Source organism: Canis lupus, chromosome 20 (assembly GCF_048164855.1).
Source record: "Canis lupus baileyi chromosome 20, mCanLup2.hap1, whole genome shotgun sequence".
NCBI lineage: Eukaryota > Metazoa > Chordata > Mammalia > Carnivora > Canidae > Canis > Canis lupus.
The window spans coordinates 7,032,721-7,058,540 of record NC_132857.1 but is presented as its reverse complement, the minus strand read 5'-3'; the positions used below and the strand labels follow the sequence as shown (position 1 = coordinate 7,058,540).

Sequence of the window (25,820 nt, the reverse complement as noted above, 5' to 3'; positions counted from 1 at the left end):
GTGAAAACCAAATAATGTTGGTGGATTGTATCAATGTTGATTTTCTGGTTGTGATAGTATATTGTAATTACACAAAATGTTATCAATGCAGGAAAATAGGTGAAGTGTTGAGAGGATATCTCTGCATTTATTATCTCTTAGATCTGCTTGGGAGGGTCACCTGGGTGACTCAATTGGTTAAGCATCTGCCTTGGGCTCAGGTCATGATACCTGGGGAGGCTGGGATTGAGCTCCAAGGAGGGACTCCCTGATGAGTGGAGAATCTGCTTCTCCCTACCCCTGTGCCCCACTTGCTCATACTCTCTCTCGCTATTTCTCTCGCTCTCAAATAAATAGATAAAATCTTAAAAAAAAAAAAAACAACAACAAAGAACTGCACAGATTCTACAATTATCTTAAAATGAAAAGTTTAATTAAAATACATTATCTTACAATCATGCCAATTGATTTAACAGTATATAATAGATAGGGACACAAAGTTGTAAAGATCTTTCTAGCAGAAAGGATATCACATTCAAAAAGACTTGCCATAGAAGAGATCACATTGCATTCATTGAACAAACATAACAAAAACCCCATGGGACTGGAGTCTAGGAGATAATGGTTCAATAAGAGGTTGCTCAGAGTAAATAGTGACCAGATCTTGTTGAGTCTCTTAGGACACGTCGAAGTTTTGATCTAAATGTTAAATGCCTTTGATTGACATGAAAGTGGGAGAGGCTGTTCATAATTAACATTTTAGTAGATACAAAAATAAAAAATAAAAATAAGTAAAAATAAAAACATTTTAGTAGATACAGCCAAGGATACATTTCTAGTTTAGAAATTCTATGATAAAAAAAAAAAGAAATTCTATGATACTGAGAAATTCTTGTCAGATTAATTATATGTGTCTCATGGCCAGATTTTCCCATATTTATATTGCAGGTCCATATGAAGATATCTTCACTGGATGTTTGACCTTGAGCTAAGTACTTAACCCCCTGTAAACCTCAACTTTGCACTTGCATTTACAGACCTAGTGATCACCAAGCTCTCATAAGTATGTGACCAGAACATATTATTAAAACAAAATAATCCTCATGCAGCACTTAGCATAGTGTTTGGCACCTATTAAGCTTTACAAATTAGCCATTAGTTTCTGTTTCTCAGTACTTTTATGAGTTATACAATTAATATAGATTAATTATGTAAAACATCCGAAAGTAAAAATGAAATAAAATGTATAATACCAGTTATGGCACCCTGCATCTATAAACACCATTAAATGGCCATGCACCAGTTAAACTCAATGATAATGGAAAAAGGAGGTAGTGAGGAACAGCTAGGAGTCTGCATGTCAGTCTTCCTCATTAATACTAAGGGCCCAGAACAATAGTTTTCCATTGCTATATCCAAAACACAGAGGAGCTCCATACATATTTGCCAAATGGATGGGTTAAGTTAAAGTTGATGTATAATGGACTCCATTTTCCCCGTGAAGCTGTAGACAAGATTTTCAACAAAGAGAGAAATGAGTAAGAACAAGGGAGAGAGAAGTTTTAAAGAAAGTGGTGAGTCTTTGACATTAACAACTACAGAAATGTAAAGCATCAGATATGCAAAAAGGAACTAATGCTAAAAAGTGCTCAAGTTCCAGATGAAGATGAAGACCCTACAGATTCAGGATACAAATTAAATAATTTTCTCTAATATGCCCTCCAGTCTGGGCTAAGATTAAAATCAGAGAGAGATGTAGCCACATTTAGCCGGTAGTAAGGAAAAGCAGAAAGAGAGTGGTGAGATTAAAAGAAATGAGACATACGTAGATAGTATTGATGTAAAGGCAGAGTTATTACATAAGCTAAGATAGTGAAAGGATAGAAAGTTGAATGTTGGTAATTGTGCATTCAAATAGTTTTTTATATCTCCTCTTTCAACACAGTAATGATAAGGTTCAGACAAGTTCTTGGCTGCATTTCGTTCACTTTATTTTATTCGTATATTATCAATTATTTTGTCCTGTCTCATATATTACTAAATAATTTATATCTAGGTCAAATTATAAATACAGAAACAATTGGGATAATCACAATAATCATTTAGGTGTATATTTTTTTATGTTTATTTAATCAATTAAAATTTAAGAATATGTTTCACAATGTATAAATGTATAAATGTATTTGTATAGGACTATCCTGTCACACATATAAACCTATAAATATAATTATATTGGGAATACATACCATGATATCTTTGCATTGTACAATAAGAATAGATTTGATATTAATATCCAAGGGACTGAAAGAACAGATGTCAGTAGATAGTAATTAGATATTTATAAGAAAACAAGTAATAGAGAAGAATTGAGTTGGAAATATGGAATAGTTATTAAAATTTAACACTGATCTTAAGTTTAATCTGACATATTTATTCTTCGTGATCATGGTATCTCCCCTGCCAGGTAAGTATGACATATTTATTCTTTAATAAATAGAAAACATCTTTTAAAAGCCATATTAAATATCTATATATGTAGAGGGCCAGCATGGGCAAGATTATAAACAAACAAAAATAAACAAAAAATAAATAACTCTTATGTCCTTGGGAAAACCATTTACCCTCTCTGAATCTCAATTTTCGCATTGGGAAATGAAAATAATTGATTGTGTTTCTAGTCAGTTTGGTTTTCAGGAAGTTCTTTAGAGGAAATAAATATAATACAATATTTGTTTTAATTTAAGGATAATCTGGTGGTCCCTGGGTGGCGCAGTTAAGTGGCTGACTCTTGGGTTTGGTCGAGGTCCTGACCTCAGGGTTGTGAGATGAAGCCCCGGTAAGACTTCTGCTGCTATTAATTCAAGAAAGTAACTAAGGTTTCAGGAAGATGTCTTTAGTCCTTCTGACTCTCACACATAAAAATGACATCATTTCTTAAAACAAAATAAAGGTCACTGATGTAGCAATTCATTTCCAAAGGAAAGAGATAGAAAAAGCAACGCAGCAACAGTGCCAATAGGAGAAAGACTTAGACGACAAGGCCAGATAAGCCACAAGTTGGAACCAAAAGAAATCTGTTGGAAGAGATTGAGTCTGTCTTTTATCTTTTACACAGCTGGTCGAAGGAATAAACAATTTCTAAAACTATAATCACTGGCTATTTTTATAGAACTCATATAAAAAGAGAAAGACTTTTCAAGTGGCTAAATCCTTTTCAGACTTTCAATCCCATGTATCAGGCATTGCTTTTTTTATTCAATTACTTTAATTCTTTATTCGATTCTTTGAGATTGAATTTTCTGTCTATATGGATTTTTCAGAGGAATGTATGTATAAAGCAGTAGGTGGCACAAAGAGAGAATTATTAAATTATGCCCACTTCTTGATATCCTTGGAAATGTTGGCTGAAGCAAAAAGAAGGCATAATGATCATTGTTAGCATTTTTGGTACATTTATATGAATAAATATATGAACAAAGTTGAATGGCAAAAAAGGAAAGAGCTTAAGACACAGTGTATATAAAAATGTGACAGCTTTATAATTTAAAATTTTAATATCCAAAAATAGCATTTTATAAAACATTCTATTATTTGGCATTATTTTTGACTTATTAAAAAATCATGAGTATCCAGCTAAATATTATGTTAGTTATATAATCACTTTTTACTCTTATTTTGATTATTCTATATTATATATGACTTTACTGTCCAATTGTTACTATTTATTTATTTATTTATTTATTTAAGATTTAATTTATTTGAGAGAGAAAGGGAGCACAAGTAGGTAGAGGAGGGGCAGAGAGAGAGGGAGAAGCAGACTCCGTGCTGAGCAGAAAGCCCAATGAGGGCTGGATCCCTGGACCCTGAGATCATGACCTGAGCCCAAGGCAATGCTTAACCAAATGAGCTGTTCAGGTGTCCCAGGTTGTTATTATATAAAAGAAGGACAGACATCACCAAGGAGCACTACTAAAGCATTTTTCTGGGACGCCTGGGTGGCTCAGGGGTTGAGCATCTGTCTTTGGCTCAGGGCATGATTCTGGGATCCCTGGATCGAGTCCCACATCAGGATCCCTGCATGGAGCCTGCTTCTCCCTCTGCCTGTCTCTGCCTCTTTCTGTGTCTCTCATGAATAAATAAATAAATCTATTTTTAAAAAGGCATTTTTATATAGTGCATATGCTTATTCGTCTTTCCGTGAACTTGTTAAAATAAAAAATATTTGAATGAATTGTAGTCTGGAAATGTCCTAAGATATTTTTGCCATATTTTTTTTTCTTTTTCCTGATTGTACTTTAAAAAACACCTACCGATTCTGATATAAATTTCCTAGAGTAGCTATTCAAATGTAGCCAGCAGGTGTGTCTCTTAGACTCATCCGATCAAGACAATGTGTCCTTTTCTCCTCCTTGAGTTGAAACTCAACTGGCCATGCAACTTTATTTAGGACATTACAATATAATGGCACTTGTTTCTTAAAGTACTGTCAATATTATTTAAGCAGACTGCTAAATGTCAGGATGACTTAATTTCCAAAGCAAAGAAAATGAAAAAAAAAAAGTTCTTTTATCTTTATAGACAGAACTCTGTCTGGTTCAAGAAGAAAAATATGAGACATAGTGAGGCTGAATGGGTAAAAGTAATGGCAACTAAAGCAAAAACAAATAAATTAATTAAAAATAAAAAAACTAAAATCTCTAATTTACAACTGTAAAGAAATGCATAATTTTATCAAAGGAAATACATAAATAACAATATCATTTTGCAATATTTGTGTACCTATAGGTTTAGTATGCTCTGAATGCACTAAATTCAGATTTATAAAATAATGATAAAAACACAGAGACTAAAATTAAATGTGTAATCAGATATATGTAGGTACAACATAGTTAGAATTTTAAGACATGCTCAATTCTTGAGTTTACTTTCTTCCTTTTATAAATATTTCCACTACTTTTTGTAGACAAAGTGACTTAATATGCTCCCTTTGCCCTTGTATTATGAATTGCTATCAAACTTAACAAATAAGGATTCATATTTTTAAAATTACAGAAATTATATATAGGAATTTCTAAAGTTTTATACTCTTTTTATATATCATTTTCTTTAAGGTTTATCTACCTTTTTTTTTTGTTTTTATCACTGGTTATATATCTTTCCAATTAGCTTTTGAATATATAGCTTTGAAAGCTGACACGCAGATATACATGAAAATTTCCAGAAGTGGAAAATAGCCATTTTTCTTGATAAAATGACTCTAGATATGTTAAAATTGGCACCGGTCTTTCTATCTGAGCAATAGAGAGGGTCATTGAGAGGATGTGATTGCTGGTTGATCCACAAGCTGGATCCAAGCAATCAGAGGATCATACCCTCTTCCCTGTCTTGGAATATATGTTTAGACCAGTTTCCCCAATAGCAGCTGTTTCCAAAATGCAACTTTAAGAGGATAAGGTGGTGTAGGGACCACTTGGACCATACAGATGACTAAACCCCTTGTTAAACCTTTAAGGTTCTGGTTGGTGGATGCAGAGATTTCATTGTCTTCATCCAATGAAGAAAAGCCTAGTATGTAAATTCCTATGCTTATTAAACCTGCTCCCTCCCAATCTGGAGTGGTATGTCTCTTCAGTCTCTCTTTGCTTTCCACTTATGGAGACCAGTTTCAAATTTCACCTGGGAAATTCCTGGGGTTGCAAACCAACGGAGTTGGACCATTCTATTTGTTGGTTTTAGTAGTCATTTTTAATAATTTGCACAAACTGAGCTTATTGTCTCCGATAAATCTTCTATTTTTCAATAGAATTTCATGCTCATTTCCCAGCTAAAATTTATTCCATTCAGCCCTGTCATGCATGTTGATAAACATACTTGACACTTTATAAATTGAATAGGTAATACATAGTCATAGAAGATGTTAAGTAAGAGGTTGGCTTTCCTACCATAGCTATTTCCCATTTTCCCAGTTTCCCTATCTATAGACAAATATTAATACTAGTTCTTTCCCTTTTTTTAATCTATATAGAGAGAGTGCACGCACATGTGCAAGCAAGGAGTAGGGGCAAAGGGAGAGCAGGATGGGGGGCGGGGAGAGGGCGTATGTGCAAGCAGAAGAGTAGGGGCAAAGGGAGAGAGAGAGAGAGCAGCCCTGAGCCAATTCCTATGCAGAGCTCAATCTCATGACCCTGAGATCATGGCCTGGGCTGAAATCAAGAGTCTGATGCTTAATTGACTGAGCCACCCAGATGCCCCTAGTTCTTTATATTTATGAAGGTATTAGATATACCTTCTACTCCTTATTCAGTACAATACTCCAAGACATTGGAGGTACCATATAAACTCCTTTCGATAGTGTCATTCTTTCTCACTTTAATTCAAAAGACTGAAAATAGGACAGCAGCTTTCTAAAATACTGGCAAGTTTTCACCACATGATGGTTTAAATTCTCCTTGTGTGCTATGTTATGTCACACTAGTCTATGTTTCTTTTAGTCAATCAAAGATTATAACTTCAACCCTGTAAAATAGAATTACTGTACATAATCCTATTATGTGCATGAGAATATAGCAATAAAAATAGAAATTAAATTAATTAAAACTAGACATCATGTAGTCTAACAGGTGTGTGAAGTGTTTCTTATGGTTAAGTAGGCATAGTCAGAGCTATTTGACATAAATATTGAGACTTAGATGCAAGGATTCTATCTTAAGGGCACTATTCCAATTCTTAGTAGAGGTGACACTCAACAGAGCCATATTTCTGGACAAGATAATGCACTTAAATGGGAGGATAAGAGCTCAGATGTCAAGGAATTTTCAGGGACTGTTTTATAGGTGTGTGTGTGTGTGTGTGTGTGTGTTTGTGGTGGGCAGGAGATTGGTTACAGGGCTAGAATGTGAGGATCCATGAAATGAGACTAAACAACTTGATTGATTCAATGCTGGGAAGATGACCTGTTGTCCTGTTTCAATGATGCCAAGAGAATTTTTAATTTGGCTCTGTCAAGGGAATACAAAACAAGGCCAGACCAAGACCTGACTAATTTTACTAGTAAAGATATGGTGAGTCACTTTTCGGTTCAGATATTTTATTAGTTACATAGAGAAAAACAGATTAGCTAAAGGAGCCGTTTTCCCACCATCTTTGTTCAACACTGAAATCACAGGAACTAAATGGCTCAAACATGGGAGTGGGATACCCTGTTGCTGAGGGGCTCATTCTAGACTGCAGCTGAACAGTTTTGTGGTTTGAAGCTTCATTCTGAGCATGAAGTTCTGGAACCCTCCCATCTCATCAGATCCCAGGAGGTAATAAGAAACTGTTTCATGATAACTTCCTAGCAAAAATGGGTGAAGGGTGTGAGTGGGATGGCCTTGCAGGTGCTCTTTTTATGTCTTTGTATCTTCCCGTGTTCTGATGGTATCACAAAGCATCCTGCCAAGGCTCAGATTAGCTATTAGGCTCATATTTCTGCCTATGTGATCTACATGGATATGTGCAAACTTGTCAAGGTGCCATGTAGGGCTCTCCTACAGTGACATGACCAAAAATTTTGGAAGTCACTGAAAATACTTAATGCGTTTCTTTTTCATTTTTGTCTCCACAGATATTTCTAACATGCTGTATGAAAAATTGGATCAACTGTCACTTATTGTTTCGTGTTCATCAGTTTTAAACACCTTTCAGATCATCTAAGATAATGTTTCTAGCAGTCCACTTTATTAAATTTCATTGGTAACAGACTAACCTCACTCACTTCAGAAAGACCTATTTTATCCTAGTATAACTGAATATTAAGCTCCACTTCAGTGATCACCTTTTCAGTTACTCCAATTGAGTAATAGTTATTCCTTGCCCATCTTATTTTTTTTTTTTAATTTTTTTTTATTTATTTATGATAGTCACAGAGAGAGAGAGAGAGGCAGAGACACAGGCAGAGGGAGAAGCAGGCTCCATGCACTGGGAGCCTGATGTAGGATTCGATCCCGGGTCTCCAGGATCACGCCCTGGGCCAAAGGCAGGCGCCAAACCGCTGCGCCACCCAGGGATCCCCCTTGCCCATCTTATTATTTGTGTTGCCATTACTCTGTCTCAAACACAATTCCTAAAAATGGTCACAGAAATCCCCGACACATAGTTTTTCCCTGTATAAATAATGTTTCCCTAATCTGATTAGACAATATTTTATTTTCTGCCTCCTTTTAAGAATAGCTTTACAGTGATTAAAGTATAATGTCAAAATGGTTATTCATCATAGATTTTGGTGTCTGGTGGTCTAGAATTAACTGTTTTTCAAAAAACCCTAAATTAAAAGTTGAACCCTGGGATTATGCACAATGGATATTGTAAGGACACTTAACAGAATCTATTATAACAGCTATATTCTCCTCATAAATTCTCTTCACAGATTCCATCCACACTACCAACTAAAATAAAAACAGAAAATTAGAGGAAGGAAATAGAGCAATATAAACATTTTCTTTTTCTTTTAAAATTGGGACCATTCCCAGCTGACCAATGAAAAGAAAAACTCAAATAATTAAGATATTCTTTAAAAAATTAAGATATTCTTGACACCTCCCCCCAAAATATCACATTTTCTGCTGCAGAAGAAAAAGAGAGAGAGATAGATAAGGATAGAGAGAGAGAGAGATGGTAGAGAGAGAGAAGAAGAAGAAGGAAAAGAAGGGGGAGGAGAAGGGGAAAATATAGCTAACACTCTAGGAATAACCACTCAGATTTAATTAGTAGACATTTTGTCATATTTAAGTCTAATATTTGTTATAGAATTAAAATATTACAGAAGTTGAAATCTTTTGAATATTCTTACAATCCTTTTTCTCACCTTTACTTCACTAAAACAAACATTATTTCAGTTTTATGATAATCCAACTCTTGCTTGAATAAATTTACCATGTAAGTATACATGAATTTTCTTTTGTGTATTACTAACAAATACATAAAATATATTTTTGTAATAATACAAAAAACATAATTATGGTAAGGGTTCATAAGTTTCCTTTTATTTGCCTTTTTTATCAATGTTTTAGCTAATCTTGGCTTTTTTCGTTTTTGTATACATTTCAGGACGAGTTTGATCAAATTCTGTGAAGTGCAATGAATGAATAGATTTTCTTGGCCAGAACTGGCATCTTTACAACGCTGAGGTTAGCTACCCACAAACGCAATCTGTGTCTTCACTCATTTAGCATTCTTTTATTTCTTTCAGTAGGTAGCTTTACAAGATTTTCCCAAAAATATATTACATTATCTTCGTTCGATTTATTCCTCTGTAACAGCAGTTCTTTCTATGGTTATTGACGTTTTTAAATTAAATTTTTTCTCTTTTAATTCTTGCTTTATTTTGTCAAAATTATATATGTAGTGAACTTGACTGTTTTTAATTTATCCCCAAACTCCTTCTAAAATCCAAGCAATCAACATGACAGGAAAAACAAAACAAAACAAAGCCCTCATTACATCTTTTAAAAAGTAGGCAATAAGAATCTCCACAAATTTCATAGTAAAGGTGAGGTTGACAAAACCACCAAAGCAGCAACAATAGAATAGCAGCTGGGAGAGTGAAAATACAATATAAAAATAAACATAAATTATGGAAATACCTCTCCCTCCTGCAAAAGCCAGAAAATTATTACCACTTAATCTAATGTGTTTTACCCTGAGTGGAAACCTGAATAGATGCAATGAGAATTAACTAGTAAAACTGGGAGAATGCTTCACAGGGGCTAATTGCAATGCAAGAGCCTCTGAGCAGGTATAGAAGATTGAATATTGCTATTTCAGCATATCCTCCTGAGAATATCAGATCTAGCAAGCTCATACTCTCTTACAAAGGAAAATAGCTCACCTAGAGAACAAATTCTAACTGTGGCATTGAAAATCAACAGGACAAAGACAGTGGCCCTTCAATTTAGAAAGTGTAGGAAGGTATCACTGACAGTAAATGCTTGAAAAATCCATGAAGTTTGAAAATACGTTCCAGCTATTTTTTTCTGGTACACCTTCATTATTTAGACATAAGATACAGAAAATAAATAAATATAATAAAATCTAACTCCATGCAAGTTCATTACAATAAAAAAGATAAAAATAAAGTATATGTTTGAATGAATAACAGAAAAACACCAGGAATTCATAGTGACAAAGATGAAACAGTAATTTAATATATATTAGTGAAGAAAATTTTTTAAATTATGCAACCATTGAAGAATTGACTAAAATTCAATGTGTAAAGTCTCAGAAATATATGTGGAGAAGAGGTTCTAGTTCAAGATAGCGACATATGAAAATCTTGAACTCACCTCTTCCAAGAGACGTACTGAGTCCACAACTATATAGAGCATTTTTTCCCTTAAAGCATCTTAAATGCTCGCTGAGTCATGATTATACAACAGGCAAATGAGAAGAAAATCATATTGAAGTAGGTATCACACACATACACGCACTGGGATATTATTCAGCCATTAAAAATAATAAAATCTTGTCATGTGACAACATGGATGGATCTTGAGGTCGTTATACTAAAGACAATAAGTCAGACAAGGAAAAACAAATACCTTATTATTCTTTTATATGTGGAGTCCAATGGCAAACAAAACCCCTAGCTCTTAAGTACAAAAAACAGATTAGTGGGTGCTAGAGGCAAGAGGTAGGAAGTAAGAGAAATGGGCGAAGGGGGTCAAAAGATAAACAAACAAACAAATAAACACATGCACTATTGATCAAAGCCACTGGGAAATTTATCATAATATCTATCCTAATAGGGATATCTCTTTTTAAACTAGAAATATAGCGCTAAATATAGCACTACTTTCTTTCTTTCTTTCTTTCTTTCTTTCTTTCTTTCTTTCTTTCTTTTTTTTTTTTTTTTTTTTTAATTTAGCACTACTTTCAAAGAAGTTTTAGTACACTTTATTCTAGTCAGGGCTAAGGATCCTGAGGTAAATTAAACCTTAGGAAAATAAAATTAATAAAACAAAATTAACAAAAACAATGTAAACAAAAGTGATATGAGTGCATATCTGCAATATTTTTTTAAAAGAAATAAATGTCTAGGTGACCAAAGGTATCCAATAAGACCCGTCGGGTATCAGGAAAGAGATAGTGCATGGGGACTGCGGAGAAAATGAACCATAAGGGCAAAGAGAGGCCACAGGGAAAAAAAAAAAAAAAGTAAGGAACAAACACAAGTTGGAAAGGGGGGGATATATAAAAATATTATAGAAATGAGAAAAACAAAAGGAAGAGAGAGAAAGCATTTTAAAAGTTAAATGAAAATAAAGAATAAGTATATTTAAAAATTGTAGGTGATAAAACACAAGCTGTGGTGCAGATGTAATAACAAGGAACAGATTTATAATCCCATCTGAAACAACCAAAAAGCATAGACAGAAAAAAGAGAAAGAAACAATAACTAGGGTTTTTTTGCATATTTTTAAATGTATTTTCCAATTTTCTTTTTTCCAGAAACATTGCATTAAATTATATATTACCAGTAGTATGTGTGACAGCCTCTGGCCGTGTTTAAAGTTTTATGTGATGGGAGGAACTTGCTGCTTTAATTTGTGCTTCTTGATTTAAAAAGTTGAAAAACCTTTTTATATTTATCATTTACTTTTCTCCCTTTGTCTTTTTTTACTTATTTTTCTGGTAGCGTGTCTTTTGTTTTTTAAATTAAGAATATGTTTTAGAGCAGTTTTAGACTGACAACAAAATTGAAAGAGAAGTACAGAGATATCTATCCCTTGCTCCCACACAATCATGGTGTCCCATATTATCAATCCCCCCACAACCTAGTATATTTGTTAAAATCGATGGACCCACACTGACACATCATGGTCATATATCGTTCATGGGTTACATTAGGGATCACTCTATATATCGTTCATGGGTTACATTAGGGATCACTCTTGGTGTTGTACATTCTATGGATTTGGATGACTGTATAATGACATCTATCCATCATTATGCTACCAAACAGAGTATTTTCACTCTCTTAAAAAACGTAGTTTTTAAGACACTGAACATTAGACAACAGAAGACAGTGATACATGAAAGAGAAGCAAACCAGACGAACCCTATCCCAGTTTGCTGACTTAAGACAATTTCCAAGCCTGGTGCAGAGCTCTGAAGACTCCCTGAGTTGAAGCAGCTGAGTAGAGACCCCAGGGAGAACTAAATGACTATAATTTACAAGAGAGAGAGCACTGGGGGAGGAAATGCCCTGGGAGAATTTTCAGATACTTCAGTGAGCTTCCCCAAGAGTATTCAGCAAAGGGCCAGAGCAGCTCATGCATGTGAAAGAAATACAGGTGGATATGGAGGCAGAGCAATCAAAAAAATTAGAGGGGACAGTGCCTGGTGCTCACATAGGGTAGTGAAAAGCATCCGTTCTTACCAGCCAGCCAGACTGGAAAGTCTCAGGATTAATAGGGGCATTGAATGGAATACTCAGGAGTCTTGCCTCAGGAATGAGAAATAATTAGCCCAATACTTAGCACTGTTCTAGAACCACCTAAAAAAAATCATTAAAGCAAGACCAAAATGGATTCACTGCTTCTAGGTAACCAAACTTCATCCTGGAACAAAGATCAAAATATTTACACAAAATCAAAACTATATAGTACCATTTGAATATAAAATTTGAGACATTTGGCATCTAGTCATAGAACCAGGCATGATAAGGAAAAGGAAAATATGACCTATAATGAGAGGAAAAAGCAACTGCTGGAAACAGAGAGCAGATACAGATGTTAGGATTTGTGGGAAAAGACATTAAACCATATTTTAACTGTATGTTAAAGAGTCAAGATTTTTTTTATGTTAACATATTAACATTAAAACATGTTAATATGGGGATGCCTGGGTGGCTCAGGGGTTAAGCATCTGCCTTTGACCCCTGGAGTCCCGGGATCAAATCTCACATCGGGCTCCCTGCATGGAGCCTGCTTCTCCCTCTGCTCATGTCTCTGCCTCTCTCTCTCTCTGCATCTCTCATGAATAAATAAAATCTTAAAAAAAATAAAATAAAATATGTTAATATGCTTTAATATGTTAAAAAGAAAAAAATCAAGAGATAAAGACACACAGATAATAAGATAAATGGAAGATCATATCTTGGAATAGAAAAAAATATCAATTTGAAGACAAAACAATAGAAACTATGCAAAATGAAACACAAACAAATAAAAATTATTGACAAAAATTCTATAGTTGACATCATTCTTCATAGTGAAGACTGTGTACTTTCACGTTAAGATTGGGACCAAAACAAGAATATTTGCTTTTACCCTAAGATTAGGAGAATGGCACCAATACTTGCTTTGATTACTTCTATTCAAAATTGAATTCGTAGTCCTCTCTACACTCACTAGAACCCAAAGAAGCTTAAAGAGAGAAAAAAAAAAAAGTCTTGTTTTGCACCTGTTTTTAAAGGAGATACTGCTATTATTTTATTTTTCAAAGGTTTGCTGGAAGTTGTGGATAAATTCCTTATAACAAATTAAGGAGATCTTTCTATTACAAATTTTACATTTTTATCATAAATGTCCAATATTATTATTTCTTCTTTTTAAAAGATTTATTTATTTGAGAGTGAGAGAGAGAGAGAGAGAGAGAGAGAGCACATGCAGGGGAAGGGGTAAAGGGACAAGCCGACTCCCCAATGAGCATAGAGCCAGACTCAGGGCACCATCTCATGACCCTGAGAATAGGACTTGAGACAAAATCAAGACTTGGTCACTTAACCAACTGAACTACCCAGGAACCCCAAATTTTCTTTTTTTTTTTTTTTTCAATTTTTATTTATTTATGATAGCCTCAGAGAGAGAGAGAGACAGAGGGAGAAGCAGGCTCCATGCACCTGGAGCCCGACATGGGATTTGATCCCGGGTCTCCAGGATCGTGCCCTGGACCAAAGGCAGGCGCCAAACTGCTGCGCCACCCAGGGATCCCAAATTTTCTTCTTATCTCTCTTGAGGGTTCCATATGTTTTTTCTCCTTTAATCTATTTATATAGTGAATACTAAATCATCATTATTAAGATTTAACTCTATTTTATCGTGAAATAAATTTTTAAAGATTTTATTTATTTATTCATGAGACACACACAGAGAGAGGCAGAGGCCTAGGCAGAGGGAGAAGCAGGCTCCCTGTGGGGAGCCCGATGTGGGACTGGATCCCAAGACTCCAGGATCACGCCTTGAGCTGAAGGTGGACACTTAATCGCTGAGCCACCCAGGCATCCCATGAAATAAATTAAAAAAAAAACAAAAAAACATTAGTTTAATGTTTCACTTATGGTCTTGCCCTTTTGCTCATATATTAAATAGTACTGAATTTTTTATACTTTGATATTGTCAAGAGTTTTTTAAAAATCAATTTTATACATATACTATAAAAGATGTTGAGAGGTGTTCTTTGTCCATCCATTTTGGGAACAGATTGTATAATAAGAAGTTGTCTGCTCTTTAAAGATTGGTTAAAACTCACATATAAAAGTGTCTCAAGCTAGTATCATTTTGGTTGTAGATTTTTCATTAATGATTCTATTCAATGTTTCTATTTATTTTTGGAGTCAAATTTCTGGGTTTATATTTTTAGGAAATACTCATTTAAAATAAATTTTAACATTTATTGTGTTGGATTTTTATAGTATTCTTTTAAATCTTGAGATTTTCAAGCAATTTATCTTTCAACATATGTATAGAAATCATAAAACTAGTTTTCAGGATGCCAACTTGATGTCATGCTGATAGAGTTTTTTATGCAACAAGTTTAATAATTATATTACAATATGATTAATAAGTTATTATCTTCATATAACAATTTTATAAATTTTAGATATAAAGTATGCAAATAATAATATAACAAGCACTCAGATATTCACTGCTCAGTTAAGGAGATAAAAAAGCACCAAGGCTGTTGAAGCCTCGTGTATTCTTCAATTTATTGACCCTTCCTGGATTCATCCTGACTAAGAGATGAGTCTCTTGAATTTGGTACTTATTTTTCCCTGAATTTGGTGTTTATTTTTCCCCCTGGATAGATTTTCATACTTACTACCACATACACGTACACACACATGTATTATTCATTCATTCGTTCAACTAACAATTATTGAGCAATAAGTGTCACATCCTATTTTAGATATTGGACATAGAACAAAGAAAGAACATAGACCAAAACCCTTTTTTTTTTTTTTCATGATGCTAACATCACGGTAAGGTAGCCAGACAGTTAAAATAAGTATCTAAAATATGTAAGATGTTAGATGAGGGTAAGAGATAAAAAGGAAAAGTGTGGTCTGTGTTAAGGAAAATTTCATGGACAATGTGCTTTTTAAGTAAAAGTTAAAGGAAATGAAAGAGTGAGCCATGTAGATAAGCAGGGGCAACAATGCATGCAGGGAAGAAAGCAAGTACAAAGTCTTGGGGTAAAAAAAATATATACGGGTTCTGTATAAAGTACAGTAAATAAAAATAGAAAAATAGAAATAAGGAGAAGGAAGGTAAAGCCAGAAAAAATGAGAGTGTAAAGCCATTTAGAAGATATAGGCTGGAAATACAGGCCATTGTAGGAACTCTCAACTCTTGGTGAGATGGAAAACTTTTAGTAGTCTTTCAGGTAAAAGAGAAGTTTGAGCAGAGTGACACTTTTGACAGGAAAATTCTGGTACATTAACAATAAACTGCAGTGGGGGTAGGGACAAGGACGGGGAGCAAAATATCACTTGGGAGACTGGTGCAGTCATCCAGATGAAAGATAATGGTGGCTTAGGTGGAGGATTTGGTCCTCAGCAGTTAGAGTTACCACTAACAGAAATTTTCTAAAAAATATATATATATAGATAGAGGATGTGTAGAGACAGTGAGGTAAATGTACCAGGAGCTCAGTTTTGAATATGATAAATTAGTTATGCGTGTTAGACATTCCACGTGAAGATGTCAGAGGGGTAGCTCTATATGTGGAGCTGAATGGCGGGAGAAAGAAGATTGCAGGTATATAATTGGGAGGCATTAACATATAAATGACATTTAAAGGTCACCAAGGGAATTAGCATAAATAGAAGAGAAAAAAAAGTCCAAATACTGATCCTCGGTCAGCCCAAATATTGTGAGTGTGAGATAGGGAGGAAGAAGCACTTACTGTGCATGAAAGAACTATCCTTTCAGAAAGAAGGAAAACCCAGAGAGCACAATTTCCTCAAAACCACAAAGAGGTCATATGATGGTAGTAGATCAAGTAAAATAAATCTAAGAAATAACCATAGAATTCCTCTACTGAAAATCATCAGTGGCCTTGAGAAGAGGCATTTTGGTTGAGTGGTGGCAATGATAGCCTGTTGGTAAAGGTTCAGGAGTGAATGGGAAAAGGAAAATTGGAAAAAGTGAGTATAGGCAAGGAAATAAATGGAGCAGTCCAGGAAGGGAAGAAAAGAAAGGTTGTTTTTTTTTGTTTGTTTGTTTTTGCTTTTTTTTTTTTAATGTATGAAACAAATCCATATCTACGCCCTTATGAAAAATTCTAGTAGAGATGAAAAATTGACAGAAAAGACGAAGGGAAAATTGTTGAGCAAAGACATGGTCTGTGATAGATGATGAGATCTAGTTCACAAGGTGAGAGGGTGAAGATGTGTGATAGAGGACAATATAGAAGCTCAGTTACAGGTGGATTACTGGAAATAGTTGTGGGGCCTGGTGGAAGGTGTCTTCTGATTGTCCTTATCTTGTCAGCAAACTAGGTGGTAAGGTCATCAGCTGAGAATGAAGTAGTAGGAAACGGGCTGTAAATTTGAGGGAAAAGAAGGGGTAAAATACTTGTGGGGAGGCTTACAAGTATCAATGGAATAATGAAATGTAATATGACTGCCAGGCAACTTGAAAGCATATAATTAAGATTTATGATTAGAAATTTTAACTGAAGGGCACCTGGTGGCTCAGTGGTTGAGCGTCTTCTTTCAGCGCAAGGTGTGATCCTGGGGTCCAGGAGCGGGTCCCGCATCTTGCTCCCTGCATGGAGCCTTCTTCTCCCTCTGCCTATGTCTCTGCCTCTCTCTGTGTGTCTCTCATGAATAAATAAATAAAATATTAAGACAAAGAAAATTTCATTGAGAGTAGGCTGTGTGTATGTGTATGTGTGTTTTCTAGCCACTTGATGTATAGAAGTGTGCATGTAGGATAACAAAAAAAGTTAGCAATTTTTTCCATAACAACGTGATGAAATCAGAGAGAGTCAAGAAGTTTGGATTTCTAAACTGAGTAAAAGAGAATCAAACATGCTAGGTATGAAGAAGGAAGAAAAGTTTAGGACCAGGATGCCTGGATGGCTGAGTGGTTGAGCATCTGCCTTTGACTCAGGGCATGATCCCCAGGGTCGGAGATCAAGTTCCACATCAGGCTCCCTGTGAGGAGCCTGCTTCTCCCTCTGCCTGTGTCTCTGTCTCTCTCTCTCTGTGTATCTCTCATGAATGCATAAATTAAATATCTTTTTTTTTTTTAAAAGAAAGGTTAGGATCAGTGGATTGTAAGTGTTCTAGGTCAATCTGTGTCCCCCAAAACATATGTTCAAATCCTAACCCCTGTTACCTGTGAACATGAGCATATTTGGAAGTAGCCTTTGCAGAGGTAATCAAGTTAAGATGAGGGTGTGCTAGATTAGGGTGGCCCTAATTTAATGGCTGGTGACCTTTTGCAAAAAAGGAAATTTGACACAGACACAGAGGTAAGACAGCCATGTGAAGATGGAGGTGGAAAATGGAGTCGTGCTGCCCCACACTAAAAAAATCAAGAATCCCAGAAACCACCAAAACCTAAAAGAGGCAAGGAAGGATTCTTCCCTAAAAGCTTCTGAGGGAGCACGGCCCTGCTGAACCCTTGATTATGGACTTCTTGACTCTTGATTATGGTCCCTAGAATTGTGAGAGAACAAATGTCTGTTGGTTTAAACCACTCAGTTTGTGATACTTTGTTATATAGTAGCCCTAGAGAACTAACACAGTAAATCATGGGAAGATCAAAGACGTGGCCATACCAGAGATATGTAGTCTCGGAGACAGTAAGTGATGGCTAGAGCGCTCAGGATTGAGTGTGTAGCCGTGGCAGTGGGTGGTGGAGGGAGTCAAGATCATTGAATAAGAGAATTTTGGGAAACTGAGATGCCAGGGAATTGCAAGGATTATCTTTGGGGATCTTAAAATTAAAATCATCAGGAATTATGGCAGTAGTAATATTAGAGAGAATGATGAGAATGTAGAAATCCAAATATTACACTAATCCTGGGAATTGATTTTAGGGCTTTTATATGATAGCAAAAAAGGGGGGATAGGTAAATCCTCTGAAGATATAAGATTTAAAGCTGATATTATTTTGTATGTTGAAATGCTTCATTCAATTGATAGCATATTATATGTATTTTTCAAATTGAATTTTTATGTAGTCTTATATTTGACATGTATCCATATATACATGAATTTCTGCTATGTAATATTCCATTCTATAGCTATGCCAATTATTATTTTTATCAATTCCTCTGTTAATAGATGTTTAAGTTTTTTCTAGTTATTAAGAGCAAAAACCTTCTCTCATTTTCTTTTTTATCCTATTGTACCTATAATTCTGTCTCCTTATTTTTAACTCTTGACTTACTTTGAGAGAAAAAGGAAAGGCTTTAGTTAAAATCTTGGCAATAAAATAATTATGATTATAAATCTCTTTAATTAAGTATGCACACATGACATGGTATTTTTTAAAGAGAATGGAAATGAATAGTTTTCAACCAAATCTAATGCCCAAATATACCATGTTTTAGAGGATAATGTCAGTTTAACATTCTTAAACAGCCTTGAGACAATGGCTCTGCTTTATGTAAGACACGATAAGCAAATTAAGAAAAACTGCAAAATTCTTTAATTCTCCAAGGAAATGACTGAAAAAGGAAATAGTAAAAGGGGGAAAAAAGGTATACACTGGAGCTTGATTGTACACAGAGGCTAGAATGACCAGTGCCAGGGTAACCCCCATATCTGCTCAGTAAGTTCTCGGGTATCTTTAGTTTGAAGTTAAGAGTTGAAGTCCTAGCAATTGTGCTTTTATGCAGCCACATGGCCCACAAGGTAGATATTGTCAAAAAGCTGCCCAACAAAATCCTCACCAATGTTTTGAGCAGCACAGCAGGTATTTAGAATAAATTCTGTGACATTTTGTTCTTCGCACAAGGACTAGTGAGGTGGATGGAAAATAGAATCAAACAGTGGCACAGTAGGAGCACCTGGGTGGCTCGGTCAGTTGCGTCCACTCTTGATTTCAGCTCGGATCATGATCTCAGGGTCATGAGACTGAGTCCCATGTCAGGATGCCCGCCCAGCAGGGAGTCTGCTTGAGATTCTCTCTCCCTCTCCTTCTGTCCCTCCCCTTCAGCTCGCTTTCCCTCTAAAATAAGGACATTTAAGGAAAAAATGAGGAGCACAATTTATAGACAGCATCAAGACTAAGGCCAACGTCTCATATTAAATTGGGGTTACAAGCACAGAATCTATGGGGGAATTTTCTTAGGAGAGTTTCAAGATACTCCCCACTACTTTGGGGGCCTGAATTTTGGGGGCAAGAATTTCTTTCTCAAATTTTGCAGCATTATAAGATCATCCAAGACTCTCCCCTGTCATCAAGATAGTGTCTCAGGCTTTTATCCCAATTCAGTGTTCTTGTACAGAAGATACACTTTTGCTATTTCCTTTGGTGATTCATCTAGAATACCCGTGGACCTGGTTTAGTCCCTCCCCTGGGTTAGCGGTAAAGATGAGGTTGCCTTCATCCAACTGTACATACAATTTACTGAAAGAAAATCCTAGAGGTGGGTTCTTATGATATATGGAAGAGTGACCCCAAGTGGATTCACACAACCCTTGCCGGAGAAGTTCATCTTTCTCCAGGTCCTGCCAAACCCATGAAGCCAAGCAGAGGTCAGTTGTATTCAGGCGGGACAAGATGGTAAAGCTTAGCTTGGGGTTCAACATTTTCAAATGCATGAAGGGAGCTTTGCTCACTCTAGCCTTCCTTCTGTGGTTGCACATTTCTGCACACTCTCCATAGCCCCTGACCCATCTGCAAGTGGGTTAGAAACTGGCTCACCTGATTGTGGAGGTGAGCGAGGCCAGTGTGGAATCTGTAGGGCAGGGGGTCAGAAAGAACAGGCTGGAACTCTCTGGAATGGGCTGACACTGCGGTCTGCAAGCAAAATTCCTTCTTCTGGGCATCTGCATTATTTTCAAATTGTGCTTCCTGTCTTTCTTCATTGATCTATTCTTCTCAATTTTTTTTCTCTTTTATTAGCCTTAAAAAAAAAAAAAAAAAAAAACCTGGCTTTAAAAAAATTCTTAAAAAAAATAAAAAAATAAAATTAAAAAAAAAATTCTTTGTTTTGTATTTTCTAAAAATAAAAACTGAAGAATTTTTTTATTTTATCACTTATATTCTCATTTCTAGGTTTTGTGGGAGCACTATTATTGATATTATTTCACTAGTTGAGCTAGATATATATGTCATTTATTCTCATTTTTCTCAATTTTTAGAGAAATTCACTTAAGATTGTAAATATCTATGGCTCTTCCTACATTTCACAAGTATTTATGTAAAAATAATCTTTTCCTTTCAGTTATTGATATTTTGCAATTTCCAGTGAGTTTTTCTTTTAATTCAATTTTAACACATAATGTGACGAATGTTACATGAGTTTTCAACTGTATATTTTGTTTTGCTTCTTACATGCCTCTTTTTTCTTCTAAGCTTTATGTCTTCTTTGTTGAAATTAACCCTCTACTAATTCTTTTTTTTTTTTTTTTATGATAGTCACAGAGAGAGAGAGAGAGAGAGAGAGAGAAGCAGAGGGAGAAGCAGGCTCCATGCACCGGGAGCCTGACGTGGGATTCGATCCCGGGTCTCCATGATCACACCCTGGGCCAAACGCAGGCGCCAAACCACTGCGCCACCCAGGGATCCCCTTCTAATTCTTTAATCGGTGTTAAAGCCTCTCTTTTTTTTTGAAAATATTTTTGTTTTCTATTCAGTCCTGAATTACAGATATTCAACTAGAAGTATACAATATCTCCTGATGAATTATTATTTTTTATCAGGAATTATTTTTTGTCAGATAAATGACCTTTTTCTGTATAAAGGTATATTAATTATATATTAAGATTGCTATACTTGGCTAATCCTCTCCCATTTATTGAATTTTAAACTTTCTTAGACATTATATTTTAGGTATGATTCTTTTTTAAAAACAATAGTTTACATATTTATTTATGAGAGACACAGAAAGAGAGGCAGAGACACAGGCAGAGGGAGAAGCAGGCTCCCCCAGAGAGCCCCATTCAAGACTCCATCCCGGGACCCCAGGATCACACCCTGAGCTGAAGGCGGACCTCAACCACTGAGCCACCCAGGTGTCCCAGGTATGATTCTTTTTTTTTTTTTTTTTGGTATGATTCTTTTAAATCAAATATGTTACTTTATCAAATCTAACATTCTCTGTATTTAAAGAAGCTGATTTATATTTGCATTTATCTTAATCATCTTATTTTGTTTTGTATATCTACTTAACATGATTTCTTTGTTCTTTTTACTCCATTTTTAAAGAGATTTCATTTATTTATTTATTTGACAGAGAGAGAGAGAGAGGGAAAGAGAGCACAAGCAGGGGGAACAGCAGAGGGAGGAGGATGCCGGGCTCCATTCCAGGACCTGGGGATCATGACCTGAGCAGAAGGCAGACACTTAACCAACTGAGACACCCAGTGCCCCATTTTCACCGATTTTTGACATCTTTGAAACTGATAGAAATTTTTATATTTTCTTTTCCCCATTATAATTTCAGTTGCAATATATATTCCAAATTTTGTGTACTTGTACCTAACATTTTTTTGCCTCTATATAGAAACAGATCACTGTTAATGGTACAACTCTAGTAATTTTTACGAAGTGAGCATTTCCATTTAACCAGCCACCAGAATTAAGGTTTATGAAGCTAAAGATTACAAATGTTCCAGAAAATACTTGGTGCTCGCTGTCAGTCACTATCACCAGCTGCTTCCTTTCTGTGTGGCATGTGGGGCTATTTCCTTAGATCCGTCTCCCAGTTTACAAATTCTCTGTTAAGCTCCAACTAATCTCTTTAGCCTTTCCATTGAGTTTTTGGTTCAATTATTATATGCATATTACTTACAAGCTCTACTTTTTTTCAAACTTGTTCTTTTCTTTCTTTATTACTTATAAGCTCTATTTTATTTCAAACTTGTTCTTTTCTCTCTTTATTAGCTCCTCAAAAGTTATGTGTATATATTTAATGGTTTCTTATTATTCTATAACTTTACTATTATTACTCTAATATTTATTATTAAATAATAATATTATTATTACTTTTATTATTATTATTCTATTACTTTATTATTTTATTACTTTAGCTTTTAATCTCAAGTTCTGTTTCTTGCATCTATTGACACCCTCCTAGAGGCTCCCTTATCATTTTTTATGATTGTGTTTTATGAGTTAATTTTCATCAAACATTTTTTCCACATCTGATTAAACTCTTTCAGTTTCCTTGTTTCTGACAAGGTCATATAGATTTCAATATTCCAGGAAAAACTGTAGGTGATTACTATAAATTTGAAAGCTAGGTTTAGATGTGTTTGGCTGCAAGGCTTTGATTTTTCCCCACTGCCTTTTTACTTTTATATTCCAGACTCCAGACAAAACAGAAATGTTGTGGCCACATCTTTGTTTGTGTGTAGAGTTTTTCTAGTGCACTTTTAATGGATGGAGAGAATCTATGAAAGGACTTTTAAGCTGTATTTTACACAGAATTAGAAAGTGGTGTTTAACCACCTCAGCAGCCTGGGGCCATCTTTCAAGTCTTCCTGTGTAGATTAGAAGGCCAGCTTCAGCCTTGAAAGACTAAATATAGGGTGAAAATCACTACAGATTATAGGGCCATCAACTCACACCATATTAATTTTTATTATTCTTTGTACTCTTTAAATCTTTCATTTCTTTGTGTTTGACTAGATATTATTTTCAGAGTGTTATTTTACCTATGATCTCATGTCTGTAGCAGAAAGGAAACTATCTGAGTCAGCTTGGGTCATCGTGTTTTTAATAAAAGAAAGCAGTGTAAACATTCAGCTATTAAAGGCAATAAGTAGCTGGACTCATCCACATCTTCTTTACTCTGCTTAATTTTCACAACCCCTCTTCTCTCTCCACATTTCTCACTGGGCTGTGTTGTTTCTCCCCAAACAACCAGAGACCTAAACTCATCATTCATATGTGGCACTTCTTCCATCTCACTCAATTTTCTCCAAACACCAAAATCCTTTCTGAGCTTTAATGGAGTCAAATGTAAATCCTAGAAATGATTTCTCTAATTTGTAGCTTTAGGAAAATCAATTTTCAACTTTATTTTTAAAAATTATGTCTTAAATGTTGGTTTTCAGTAGCTTGTTTCAGAAGAGATCCTCTCTCTGCTGGAGAAAACAAAGCAAACAGCAACAACAAAAAAAGCCCTCAAAAAAAGCTAACATGCTCTAAAAGATTTATAACTCCAAGATAAGAAAGGACTTGGACAATCAGGCACACACAACTACAAGGAGACATAGAGCTATCATGAAAACCATCGCTTTGCCACAATCCTTGATTAGATAGAACAGCACTTTTCTACTTATCCTGGACCATATTTAAAGCCATTAGTCAACAGAGTGAAATCATTCCAATACCTATTTTAGATTTTCATTTTTATTTCCTTTTGTTTGTATGTGCTGTAGAGTCAAATAGTTTTCCTATCTGATCTCTTCAAGCTATTTGATTTTATGTTTCAAAATACAGTATGCTTATTAAGAGTGTGGCTTAAAAAAAGATTTTATTTATTTATTTTTAGAGAGAGAGAGCACAAGATAGAGAACATGAGTGGGAGAAGGGGGAGAGGGAGAAGCAGACTCCTGGCTGAGCAGGAAGCCCAAAGCAGGGCTCATCCCAGGACCCTTGGATAATGACCTGAACAGAAGGGAGATACTTAACCGACGAGCCACCCAGGAGCCCCGGAGTTTGGCTTTTTGTTGCAAACCATTGTGAATGTAGTGCCAATGAATTGTGCAGTTTAAAATGTAAATTTTATGTTATGTAAATTTGACCACAATAAAAAAGTAGGATTTTTCTCATCACCAACATTGACATAGAGCAGAACCAGTTGTTTTCAACTTGTGCACCTAATTCACTCCTGACTTAGTCCTTGCTTAAGTTCATACTTGGAAATATAACATCTGAGAGATTTTGTCTGTATCCCCTAACTTTTGCACCCAGTCTCCCATTCATACGTACATTCTGTTGAGTTGGGAGAGGTTGCCTTCTTTGTGCTTGCTCTATCAGCTTAACTCCTACTCACTTGTTAACCTGTTATAACCTGTTTTTTACCTGTATAATTCCGGGGGTAGCTCTACTGATGGTTTCCCTGTTTGACAAATGCCTTAAGCTTTCTCCATATTGAAAGTGGAAATAGGTGCAGCCCAGGTGGTTCAGCGGTTTAGCACCACCTTCAGCCCAGGGCATGATCCTGGAGACCTAGGATCGAGTCCCACATTGGGCTCCCTGCATGGAGCCTGCTTCTCCCTCTGCCTGTGTCTCTGCCTCTCTCTCTCCCTCTCTCATGAATAAATAAATAAAATCTTTAAAATAAATAAATAAAAGTGGAGATAAAGAACTTCCTCTTGAAAATCTCTCATAAATGTGTAGACACGTATACCCATATATACATTATATATATATATGTGTGTGTAATTTGTTAATGTCTTTGTCTGACTTTCATCCTACCTTTCACATTCCTTAGCACAGTTTGCTGATTCAAATTTTCTTATGTGCTTTTTAAAAATTTTTATTTATTTGTCTTAGAAAGAGAGAGGAGAGAGCACATGCACAAGTGGAAGGAAGGGGAGAAGAGGAGGGAGAGGGAATAGGAAAGAATTTCAAGCAGACTCCATGCTTGCTAAGCATGGGATCTTAGGCGGGGCTGATCCCAGGATCCTGAGATCATAACCTGAGCCAAAATCAAGAGTCGGATGCTTAACTGACTGAGACTCACGGGTGCCCCAATGTTTTTAATGAGAACATTTCACATTATTTAGTTAAAAGACTCTTAGAGTTTTATATACATCCTTTGTACAATCTAAGCTCACAAAAAGTTCTAGGAACTTGTGCAGTTCTACTACACCTCAAACTAATGCAATCAATTACGTGCAACCTCTACCACTACCAACGAACTGCTGAATGCCTCTAGATAAAATCACTTTATTTTGAAGACCTCCAATTACATCTTTTCCAATCTCAACTGTGCTCTCAGATACTCCTATCTGTCTTCAATCGATCGTGTCTCTCATTCTCAGAGCAAACATTCTAAACCTCTGAATACTCTCTTTAGGAAAATCCACTTAATGCAAATTCCATGAGAAAAAAGACCGTTGTGTTAGCTATTCCACAAATATATTGACTGAATGAATGAATACATGAATCATTAGTCAGTATTTTTACTTACATTTTTGGCATCTGTATTTTTATTCCATACATCAAAATGTTGTCTTCCCTACATTTCTGAGATAATGTTGAGACACAACAGACATATTTGTTCAATGACTGGTGCATGCGGTAGGTAAATTTTGTGCTACAAAAGAGTCTGTTCATTTTTCCTTGCTTCTGTCAGGAATCCTTACCCGAGATGCAGCCTAATTACTACTGACTATGTAATAGTCTTGATTGTATAAAAGCTCTCTTTAGACCAATGTC

At 35.4% G+C, this 25,820-nt stretch overlaps 2 long non-coding RNA genes and 1 pseudogene across 4 annotated transcripts in view; 1 reads left to right on the top strand and 2 right to left on the bottom strand.

Moving 5' to 3' along the window:
• Nucleotides 1–25,820, top strand: part of LOC140611660 (uncharacterized) — a 148,658-nt gene that overhangs the window by 87,168 nt on the left and 35,670 nt on the right. For 2 of the 3 annotated variants that reach the window (XR_012012764.1, XR_012012763.1), the window contains exon 3: nucleotides 9,067–9,146. The exons of the other annotated variant lie outside the window; for it this stretch is intronic. This is a non-coding gene — a long non-coding RNA (uncharacterized lncRNA). The remainder of the gene's footprint in view (nucleotides 1–9,066; nucleotides 9,147–25,820) is intronic. 3 annotated transcript variants of the gene reach the window in all.
• Nucleotides 1–25,820, bottom strand: part of LOC140611661 (uncharacterized) — a 78,572-nt gene that overhangs the window by 48,625 nt on the left and 4,127 nt on the right. Inside the window, exon 2 of the long non-coding RNA XR_012012766.1 lies at nucleotides 20,127–20,328. This is a non-coding gene — a long non-coding RNA (uncharacterized lncRNA). The remainder of the gene's footprint in view (nucleotides 1–20,126; nucleotides 20,329–25,820) is intronic.
• LOC140611543 (F-box only protein 8-like) lies at nucleotides 19,088–20,068 on the bottom strand (annotated as a pseudogene).